This window comes from Neofelis nebulosa, chromosome 16 (genome assembly GCF_028018385.1).
Source record: "Neofelis nebulosa isolate mNeoNeb1 chromosome 16, mNeoNeb1.pri, whole genome shotgun sequence".
Classification (NCBI taxonomy): Eukaryota; Metazoa; Chordata; class Mammalia; order Carnivora; family Felidae; genus Neofelis; species Neofelis nebulosa.
Genome location: NC_080797.1, coordinates 59,530,370 through 59,541,123, shown reverse-complemented (window position 1 = coordinate 59,541,123; position 10,754 = coordinate 59,530,370). Strand labels below are relative to the sequence as shown.

At 53.1% G+C, this 10,754-nt stretch overlaps 1 non-coding gene across 1 annotated transcript; it reads left to right on the top strand.

Moving 5' to 3' along the window:
• Nucleotides 1-10,351: 10,351 nt before the first annotated feature.
• On the top strand, nucleotides 10,352-10,423 carry TRNAT-CGU (transfer RNA threonine (anticodon CGU)). The gene has a single exon. It is a non-coding gene; the product is annotated as a tRNA-Thr (tRNA).
• The last annotated feature ends 331 nt before the right edge of the window (nucleotides 10,424-10,754 follow it).

Below are 10,754 nucleotides of genomic sequence, written 5' to 3'. Positions count from 1 at the left end.
CTTGACGGTGAGTTTCTGTGGTTGGGGGAGGGAGGGTGGAAGACGGGAGGTCTGGTTCTGGGGCTCCAGGGGACAGACAGTGTCCTTTAGGAAGAGCAGGCCCCACCCTGCATACCAGGGGGGCTGGCGCCATCCTCCAGGGGCAGGGCAGAGACCCTTGTTTTGGCCTGCTGTCCCCCGGAGAGGTGTGGCTCCCAGAAGCCCCTGGAACACCACACCGTTCCAGCCGCGGGGCTGTGATGCTCAACAACCTGGTCTTTGCTGCAGCCATGTTCCCTTTCCCAGCCAGGGCCTCCCAGGGGTCTCCGCTTGCTCTGGCCACTCTAATGGGGCCCCAGAGCCATCTTCCTCCCTGTCCACCGCTGCGATTCCTCTGGGTCACAGGCCCAAGTCCTCCCCTCAAGCGTCGTTTCAGACCGACGTGCCCGCACCAGTGCTGCCAAAGCTGTAAAGCCTCAAGGTGGCTGCAGGTTGAGCGGCCCAGACCCCCAGATTTCTGCCCTCTCCTGGTCTGCCCCTTCCTCTTACTGTGGCACTCCAGGTGTCGAAGGGATTCCCAGGTTGCCCAGGCCCAGCCCCTGGAGCGGAGGCTGCTCTCCCTGTTGGCCCAGACCCTCAGGACAGGCAGGACCAGGTCCCTTCACCTCCCCACACAGGCCCTTGTGGCGTGGGTCTGCCTGTAGGTGGCCCCCCACTCAGTAGATTTACCTGGCTTCCTGGGCTTCCCCTCCCAACACTGGGAATTTGTTGTCCTAGATCTCTGTTCCCTCCATTCTCCTAATGTGCCTGTTTCAAACTGCCCCACTTGAGTTGCCAGATCTGCAAATAAAAATACAGGATGCCCAATTAAATTCGAATTTCAGGTCAGTGATCCTTCGGTTTAAATACGTTCTGTGCAATACTTAAAAAATTAGTAATTGCGTGTCTGAAATTTGACACTGGTTCTGCCTTTCCTACCCAGCTATCCAGAAGGAACTGCTGGCCTTTCCAGAAGCTGTTAGCCCGCTTGTGCCTTTGTCTTCACATGGCCATCTTCCCTCTGTGTATCTCTGTCCAGATTTCACTATTAGAAGGACACCAGACGTTGGATTAGGGCCCACCCTATCCCAGGATGACCTCATTTTAAACTTGCTTATATCTGCAAACACCCTATTTCCAAATAAGGCCCAGTTCACAAATACCAGGGCTTAGGAATTCAACATTTCAGGGGGACACAATTCAACTCAGTTTGCTATTCTGGAGAGAGGTGAGAGCCAGCACTGCTGTGTGGACAGGCTGTGCCCTCTGCGCACGTAAATTCCCTGCTCACCTGTCCCGGATGAATAGCTTGGCTATTTCAGACATCACCAACCCTACGCCCCCTGGAGGCCACGGTTCCTGCAACGGCTTCATTGTCCGATCCCAAACTCACTAGGCCCTTAAATTTAGAGCCTTTTAGAGTGGTCCAGGCCCAGGTCAAAGTCTCCTGAGTAGGTAAAAAAAAATCTGGGTCTGAAATCCCCCAACCAACTGACTTGAGCACATTGTACGTGCCACTCTCTGTGTTGGGCACTGGAGGTTGGCACGGAAGAGACAGCAGAGGCTTACGTCCTCCTGCAGGCAGGGGAGCCAGGGAAAGGTCCAGGGGGCTGCAGGAGCCGGGGACAAGGGGATTGGGATCAGCTGGGGATCAGGGGCAGCTTCTCTGAGGAAGGGGTATTTCAGAGGAACCCTGAAGGGCTGTAGGATCAGGAACCACATACGGGGGAGGCCGGCAGAAAGCACAGCCCTTTTAGGGACTCTTGTTGGGAGGTGGGACAGGTGAGTCCACTCGGAGGCTGGTGGGCCCAGGGTGGATCTCGTTCACCATTAAGCAATTGTTTCATCGCTTCCTAATGCTCAGTGTAGAGCCGGGTGCGGGGCTTTGACGTTGAGCAAAACAATCTGCTCCTCACCCTCATGGCACAGGGTGCCTCCAGAATGTTCAAATGGGAGGTTCTCAATCCTGGCTGCGTGTTTGAATAGCCCGAGGGAGTTGAAAACACCACGGATAAAGGCCCCAGCCCAGCGGTTTGGATTCAGGAGGTAAGGGGTGGGTTGGACGCCAGGGTTTTTCCAAAGTCCCCCAGGTGATTCCAGCATGTTCACAGGTGTGAGGGTCACTGCTATGTAATCCCCCCCAGAGATCGTTGGGAGGGAACAGCTGGTGGAGAGCCCTTTAGAGAACGAGCAGCAGGATCTTAAGCCAAGGAGTGGCCTGCTCGGGGGCCGAGTTTCAGAGAGCGGCGGCGGGACCAGGCGGCAACCTGACAGAGGAAGTGAGAGAGGAAGGCAGCCTGGGACTCAGGTAAGACCCGGGTTGTTCGCTATTTGTTTGCGGAGTAAGATGAGGAGTTAGAATTGCCAAATGTCAGTGGTGGTTTGGGCAAGGCAGCCAGGCTTCTCACAGCCTTGCTGGGAGGGTCTCCGGAAAATGTCTCAGCTACATGCAAAGGTGGGTATAGTCACTTTCTGCGCTCCCCGCCCCCCCCCACCCCCCCCTCCACCGCAGCAAGTGCAGCACCCGTCACACTACAGGCGGCCCAGAGCCCTGTGGCCAGCAGGGGGCGCTCGCCGCGGGACAAGGCGGGCTCTCCTCGGAGGCGGCCCTCTGATTTTCCAGCCCTGGGGATCGGGATCTGGCGTCATTCCCCTTCCCTTACTCCGTGCCTAATGCAGTGCGTGGTTCTTGGGAGGTAACGCGAGGTAGTTGCCGTTAGCTTGCGTGCGCTTAGGGCTTCCTGTGTGCCAGGCAGTGTTTTATGCGCTCCTTGTGCACTGGGCCATTTAACCCTCACAACCATGGAGGGGAGGGGGGGCAGCATTATCTCCATCTCACAGATGAGGAAACTGGGCCGCCACAGGCGACGTAACTAGTCGTAAGTCACCCAGGGTTCACGCCCAGGCAGCTGGTAAGGGGAAGAGTCATCCCAGAGCGGGACCCGGAGGAGAGGGTTGTTCAGAGCAGGGAGGAGTCACTTCCGGCTGGCAAGGCTTCAGGGGGAAAGGACATGTACGGAGCCCTGGAGCCTGAGCCTGCGCTCCAGGAGCAGAGGGGCTGTAAAGGGCACCGCGGGAACAAGCGTGTGGAGGTGGGACACCGAAACGATGGTGGCTTCACTGCGGCTCAGCTTGGCTGGCGGGCTGAGGGGTCACTACCGACACAAGTGCCCTGGGGCGGGGGGGGGGGGGGGGGGGGGGGGGGGGAGGTTGTGGCCTCTAGGGCCCAGGAGCCAGCTTCAAACCAGTCCTTCCAGGAACAAAACCAAGTAGTTGGGTTGGGGCTGCAGGAAGTTCCCCTCACTCTCCTGCCACCCCTAGTTGGACCCTGGCTTTCACTCCAAGCTCTGATACTGTTCTGATTTGGGCAGGACGTTGGTGTGGCCTCTGGGCTTTAAAAAAAAAAAAAAAAAAAAAAGGTGGAGGGGCGCCTGGGTGGCTCAGTCGGTTAAGTGTCCTCCTCTTGGTTTTGGCTCAGGTCATGATCTCACGGTTCATGAGTTCAACCCCCCACATCAGGCTCCGTGCTGCTGGTGCTGAGCCCACTGGGGATTCTCTCTCCCTCTCTTTCTACCCCTCTCCCGCCATGCTCTCTCTCCAAATAAATAAATTGTAAGATTTAAAACAAAAATTAAGACCATGTTTTAAATGGTGGAGCTCCTGAAAGGCCCAAATGCAGAGAGCAAAGGTGCTGAAATCTGAGCCCCTTTAAGTCACAGTTAGTGAATGATGGGGGGGGGGGGAGTCTCCAAAGATAGTCACCATTGATTTATTCCCTCCCTGTGTGCAGGCGTCTCCCCTACTGAGAGAGGTGGAATTTCCCTCCCCTCCCCCACCTTTGGGCTGGCCACGTGACTACCCTGATCAATACATGGAAAGGTGCATCATTTGTAGCAGAAGTGACAATCCTGGGACTTCTTGGCTCTGGCCCTAAGAGGTGGCAAGGAAACTTCCGTTTCCTTCCTCTTGACATGCACCCTCTTGGAGGGCGGCTGCCATGCTCTGAGGAACCCCAAGCAGCCACGTGGTAAACTGAGGTAAACTGAGGTCCCAGCCCAACAGCACCAGCTCAGTGCCAGCCATATGAGTGAGGTCATGGTGAGCCTTCCAGCCAGTCCAACACCCTTGCCGACAACAGATAGGGCAGAATTGCCTGGCCAACCCCCAGAACCACAAAAAGGGTCTAGGCTTTGAGGCATTTGGTTACATAGCAATAGATGCATGAAACAGCGGGTGTTCAGGAGTTTGCTCTCTGTCAGGCCTCCCCTCACAAAAACCCATCTTTCCCAAAAGGAATCCTCCCAAGCATCTTGGGGAATAATTGGGTCCATCAGTCCCCTGACCTCACCCAGGTAGTTCTCTTACTGTGCAGGAGCCCCATGGAGAATCCTGAGTGACTGTGACAGCAGGATCACGTTCAGGGAAAGAATGAGTCCCAAGGGCTGTAGCTGCATAGCGGTTGTGCTCCCTAAGGCTCCTGCCTCATTTTGGGGCTTCTGGGGTGACCTGATGGTATTCAGCTCATGATCCGCCTGGGGGCCCTCCTCGCTCCTTGAAACATCTTGTTAAGAGGGAATGCTCTGGGGCGCCTGGGTGGTGCAGTCGGTTAAGCGTCCGACTTCAGCCAGGTCACGATCTCGCGGTCTGTGAGTTCGAGCCCCGCGTCAGGCTCTGGGCTGATGGCTCAGAGCCTGGAGCCTGTTTCCGATTCTGTGTCTCCCTCTCTCTCTGCCCCTCCCCCGTTCATGCTCTGTCTCTCTCTGTCCCAAAAATAAATAAAAAACGTTGAAAAAAAAAAAAAAAAGAGGGAATGCTCCGCCAGCAAGTGGAGGAGTCCAGGAAAGGTAATTGAACTAACCACCAAGAAGGGAAAGAAAGAGAGAGAAAGACGACCAAAGCGCATTAATCCTAAGTACGAAAAGCAGCCTTCATTTACATGTCTACAGGTGCGGCCTTCTCTCTAAAAAGGTTTCAAGTTGCGCTGACATTTTCCTATTAACAGCAGTCTTAATTTAGAGTTTTCGGGCTGGCAAAGGGACCATGAAACCCGACCAAAGGGGAAAGTGTCAGGTTGCTACTGTGCCCAAGGAAAAAAGGTCAAATAGCGTTTCAGCCCCCTGCTAACTTTAGCAGTGAATAATGAAGAAGGTGTTCAAAATTTAATTAACGCAGGGCTGTGACTAACAGCTAACTAACCCTGCTATTTTGGAGATGAGGAAACGAGATTAAATAACCACTGAGGGGACACTGGGCATGACCCCTCCCACATTCATCCAACCTCATGGAAGTTTTTGTTTTTTTAATGTTTATTTTTGAGAGAGAGAGCAGGAGCCGGGGGAGGGGGAGAGAGAGGGAGACACCGAATCTGAAGCAGGCTCCAGGCTGTGAGCTGTCAGCACCGAGCCCAATGTGGGGCTCAAACCCATCAACTGTGAGATCACGACCTGAGCCAAAGTCAGACACTCAACCGACTGAGCCACCCAGGCGCCCCCAGCATCACCGAAGCTTTAGCTCCTCCATGCAGATAACCACCAGCCTGTAAACCTAGCACCAAAGAGTGTGCTACATGTAACCTGCCGTATCAACGAACTACTGCTGTGTAACAAACCCCCTGCAAAATGTAGTGGCTTGCAACAGGAACCATTCATTACTTTCACCATTTTGTGGCTAGGGTGGCAGGTCCTCGGCTGGGTGTGCCCGGGCTCAGCCACATAGCTGCATTCAGCTGATGAGGGGTCTGCTGGGCTGGAAGGTCCGAGATGGCCACAGTGATGTGTCTAGCAGGTGGTGCCGGCTTTCGGCTGGGAGACTCTCCTGGCCTCTCACCCTCCGTTAGCCAGACTGCCTTCCTTACATGGGGGTCTCGGGACAGGGCTCTGAGATATCCCCCGGGCAGAAGCTGCAAGGTCTCTTGGGACCCAGGCTTGGGATTTTACACACCACTTTTGCCACATTCCACTGGTCAAGCCCATGTCCAAAGAGGAGGGCATAGACTCTGCCTCCGTATGGGAAAGCAGCAAAGAATGTGAGTCTGAATTTAGTCTGCCACGCCTGTCTATTTAAAATTACAACCAGGGGAGCCTGGGTGGCTCCGTCAGTTAAGCGTCGGACTCTTGGTTTCCGCTCAGGTCATGATCTCACGGTTTCGCGAGTTTGAGCCCCGCATCAAGCTCTCCGCAGTGTGGAGCCTGCTTGGGATTTTCGGTCTCCCTCTCGCTCTGCCCCTCCCCCACTCACCCTGTCTCCGTCTCTCTCGAAATAAACTTTAAAAAAAAAAAAAATAGGGGCATCTGGGTGGCTCAGTCAGTTAAGATGTCCAACTTGGGCTCAGGTCATAGTCTCGTGGTTCATGAGTTCGAGCCCTGCACTGGGCTCTGGGGTGACAGCTCAGAGCCTTGAGCCTACTTTGGATTTTGTGTCTCCCTCTCTCTTTGCCCCTCCCTCTCTTGCATTCCATCTCTCTCCCTCCCTCTCCCTCGTCCTCTCTCTCTCAAAAATGAATAGACATTAAAAAATTTTCTTCGGGGCGCCTGGGTGGCTCAGTCGGTTAAGCGACCGACTTCGGCTCAGGTCATGACCTCGCGGTCCGTGAGTTCGAGCCCCACGTCAGGCTCTGTGCTGACAGCTCAGAGCCTGGAGCCTGTTTCCGATTCTGTGTCTCCCTCTCTCTGACCCTCCCCCGTTCATGCTCTGTCTCTCTCTGTCTCAAAAATAAACATTAAAAAAAAAAAAAGAAAAAAATTTTTTCTTCAATAAAAAAAAAATAAAAAATAAAATGACAACCCTTCCTCCCCCGTCTGGAATTTCCTATCCTTCTTCCCCGTTTGAGGTTTCTCCCTAGTGCTTTTCACCAGCTGATATACTATGTTTTGCTTTTTTAAGAATGGAAGCTCCATTAGGGCAGGGATCTGTGCTGCTTAGTTCATTGCTTATAGCTCGAGCACTGAGTCTAGCACATTGTAGGTACTCAGTGAGGATTTGTTGAAGGAATCGATGATGGGAACCTCTTACTACTGTGCTATACGGAAGTGGGTATGGCCTGATTTCTGCCCCCGGGTTCTGTGTTCTTGAGCCAGCTCTCACACTTCGGTGAAGTTTCATAGCATCTTTGCCAATGCAAAAAAGGTCCTAAAAACGGCACAGACGTTTAGAAAACAGAAGTCTGATCACATACTTATGGCTGCTCACTCAAGGAGACAAGACCTGGCTCCCAGGCCTACCAGCTGAGAAGTGCACCTGGACAGACCCACCGTGACCCCACCAAGGAGCAACCCAGTGCAGCCTAGGGTTGGCTGTGAGTCACAGCAGAGGGTCGGAGAGCAAAGAATTTTCTTTTCAGGTTTTTTTTCTTTTTAAGGTGCTTTTATAAAATACACTCCTTAGAGCAGTTTTAGGTCGGTAGCCAAATTGAGAGTTCCATATTGCCCCTCCCCCACGCACAGCTTGCCCCACTATCAACATCCCACACCAGAGTGGTACCTGTTACAGTCGATGAAATGATCCATTTAGAAGGACATGGGCAATGTTCATCCCACAATGGTAAGTGAGAAAAATCTGGACACCATGAAATATACATATGTGAAAATATGCATCTGACCCTCCTGTGTTTCATATACTCGATTTCATCAAACTCACAAGTTTAAAAATCTATTCTTTTAGGTGCCATTAAAGGGGGAAAAGGCTGATAAGACTCCAACTAAGCAGTTGTCATCCTGATTTTTAATTTGTTGGAATGTGAGGAAAAAAACCTGTGTCCGAAGATAAATACATTACAGTGTGTTTCACACACACAAGAACGTAGGTACTTGTGTTTCTCTCCGGTGGGGAGACCACAGGTCCTTTGAATTCTCCTGTTCATGCTCTTAAAAACTTGCCTGCTTCTTCAACAAACGGGTGTTGGGAAAGCTGGAGAGCCAAAAGCAAAAAAATGAAGTTGGATGCCTACCTTATACCCCATACAAAAATGAGCTCAACATGGAATGAAGACCTAAACATAAGACCTGAATTGATATAGCTCTTAGAAAAAAAGAAAATAGGGGAAAAGTTTCATGACGTTGGATTTGGCAATGATTTCTCGCATGAGACCAAAAGCCCAGGCAACAAGAACAAAAACACAAATGGAACTGATGACATCAAACTTAAGACTTCTGTACTGTAAAGGAAGCAATCAACACGAATGAAAAATCAACCTACAGAAAGGGAGAAAATATTAGCAAATATCGAATAAGAGATTAACATCTAGGATATAAAAAGAACTCCTATAACCCAACAATAAAAAAAAAAAAAATAACCAGAATAAAAAATTGGCAAAGGACTTGAATAGACATTTCTTTTTTTTTTTTTTAATTTTTTTTAACGTTTTATTTTATTTTTGAGACAGAGAGAGACAGAGCATGAACAGGGGAGGAGCAGAGAGAGAGGGAAACACAGAATCTGAAACAGGCTCCAGGCTCTGAGCTGTCAGCACAGAGCCCGACGCGGGGCTCGAACTCACAGACCGTGAGATCATGACCTGAACTGAAGTCGGACGCTTAACCGACCAAGCCACCCAGGCGCCCCTTGAATAGACATTTCTTCAAAGAAGATCTACAAATGGCCGGTGAGCATAGGAAAATATGCTCAACATCACAACCAGGCAAATGCCAATCCGACCACAATGAGATACTACCTGATGCCCATCAGGATGGTCACTATAAAAAAAAAAAAAAAAAACCTGACACAGATGTGAAGAAATTTGAACGCCTGTGCACTGGTAGTGGGAATGTAACATGGTGTAGCCACTATGGAAAACAGTACGGCATTTCCACACTTTTAGACGGTCAAGATAAAACTGTGTGTGTGGTTGTTTGTTTGTTTTGTTTTGTTTTAAGCACACACAAAAATCGCTTTCCTGGGTTTCCCTAAATCTCCACGATGTATACTTTTTAAAAAGTTCTATAAATAAGCAAGAATGACTCTGGAGTGGCGGTGGAAGGGTGAGCAATGGTGCCATTGGTCTGATTTGTGTCTCCCCGCCCCCCCCCCGTCCGGCGCTGGCCTGCAGGAGGGCTGGAGTTGGCTGCAGTTGGCCATGTCCTGCCCCCAGGAGGAGGGCTCTTCTACCCCCCACCCACCTCTCCTGGAACAGACGCTGTGGCCACACCAAAGTCGGACGGAGGGGCGTAACTGCCTTAAAAAAAAAAAACTTTTTAAACAAAATACAAGATCTACAAAAAAGTATAAAGGATCATAATAAGCACTCATATTCCCACCATTTTAGCTTTTTCCCTCTTTCATAGAATAGACACCAAACATTACCAACAAAGTTCCTTTTGTCCCCTATCTCCAGCCAGTCTCCTCCCCTCCTTTATATTTTACTACTTTATACTTTTACCTGCTTTGTACGTCTTTCCCTTTAATAAATGGTTTTATTGTCCGATATCCTGCTTTCTGAATCACAGGTGGTTTTGCGCACTACCTATGCCGACAATCCTTCCTTTGACTCTAGATCATTCCTTTTTAATAGTGACCCCCTGTTCCCTGGCATGGACGGACTATCAGCTTCATCCAGGTCGCCTCCCAGGTTCACTCCCACTAGCACTGTCGCCACGAACATCCCTGGGGGCATCTTCTTGTGCGCCCACGTCGGTTCCTCCCGGGCAAGGCCATCTTGTCTAAACAGATATTTATCAGGAGTCTCCCGTACCAGGGTTTGAAGGGCAAGGGCGGAGCGTGAACCAGCCGGGGAAGGTTTTCCTTACCCAGACTGCCGCTCCTGCGGGGTTAGCGAAGGAAAGTCACCTCCCCGCGCCCCAGAAGCCTGGCCCTCGTCCCCCCACCCGGCTCCCTACATGTTTTTCCAAAGCCAGGACCGTCCACGCCCGCACTGCCCTTCTTGCCCCTTCGGCTCCCGGTATGCTCGGCCCGAAGCCCCGTAGCTGCCCGCGCAACCTGCCGACCCGACGGAAAAGACCCGGTCAAGGTCACACAGCGGCGCGCTCGCGGCCGCGGTATCCGCTTCCGCTCGCGTCGTAGCAAGCATCGGCCGTGGTTTTCTCCGTCTGGGCTCCCGGTCCCGCCGAAGCCTCTCGCTAATCCCCGGCGGGCCTCCTCCCGGCTTTCCCGGGGAGGAGGGCGGGGCCGGGCCAGAGCGCCGCTAGTTCGGATCCCGCCGCAGGCAGGACTCCGGCGCCAGGCCCGGCCCGACCGAGCGGCTGGCAGAGCTGGGTCTGCAGGGGCGGGTCTGGAGGGGCGGGCGGGAGGCCGGGGGCGGGGCCGGAGGCGGAGCCATGTGCTTCCTGCGCCTGCGCCGCCTACCCTCCACTGAGAGCTTCCACCGCTCGCTCGGCTGTCAGGCGCGGTGGCCAAGTGGTAAGGCGTCGGTCTCGTAAACCGAAGATCGCGGGTTCGAACCCCGTCCGTGCCTGGGGCTTGAGGTTGGGGCTTGGCGACGGGGGTCTGTTGTCCCCACGTGCGCCGCCCCTTAGCTCCGTGGCATTTTTTACTTTTCAGATTCCGTCCGGGCGTTCTCCAGGCTGCCCCTCCCCCTAGGCTGTGCAGCGCAGGCCCGGCCAGTTCGCTGGGGCTCGCGGGACCGCTGGTGTGGACGTGCTCCGTCCCTGTCGCGCAGCGCTGCGCTAGTGGCACCGGCGTTCGTCTCTACGGAGCCCCGCTCCCCTTGCCGTCCTACGCCGGCCGGACCTTTATGGGGCCCCTGTGATACCGGCGGGGACACCGAGGCCCCAGGTGGAGAGCCC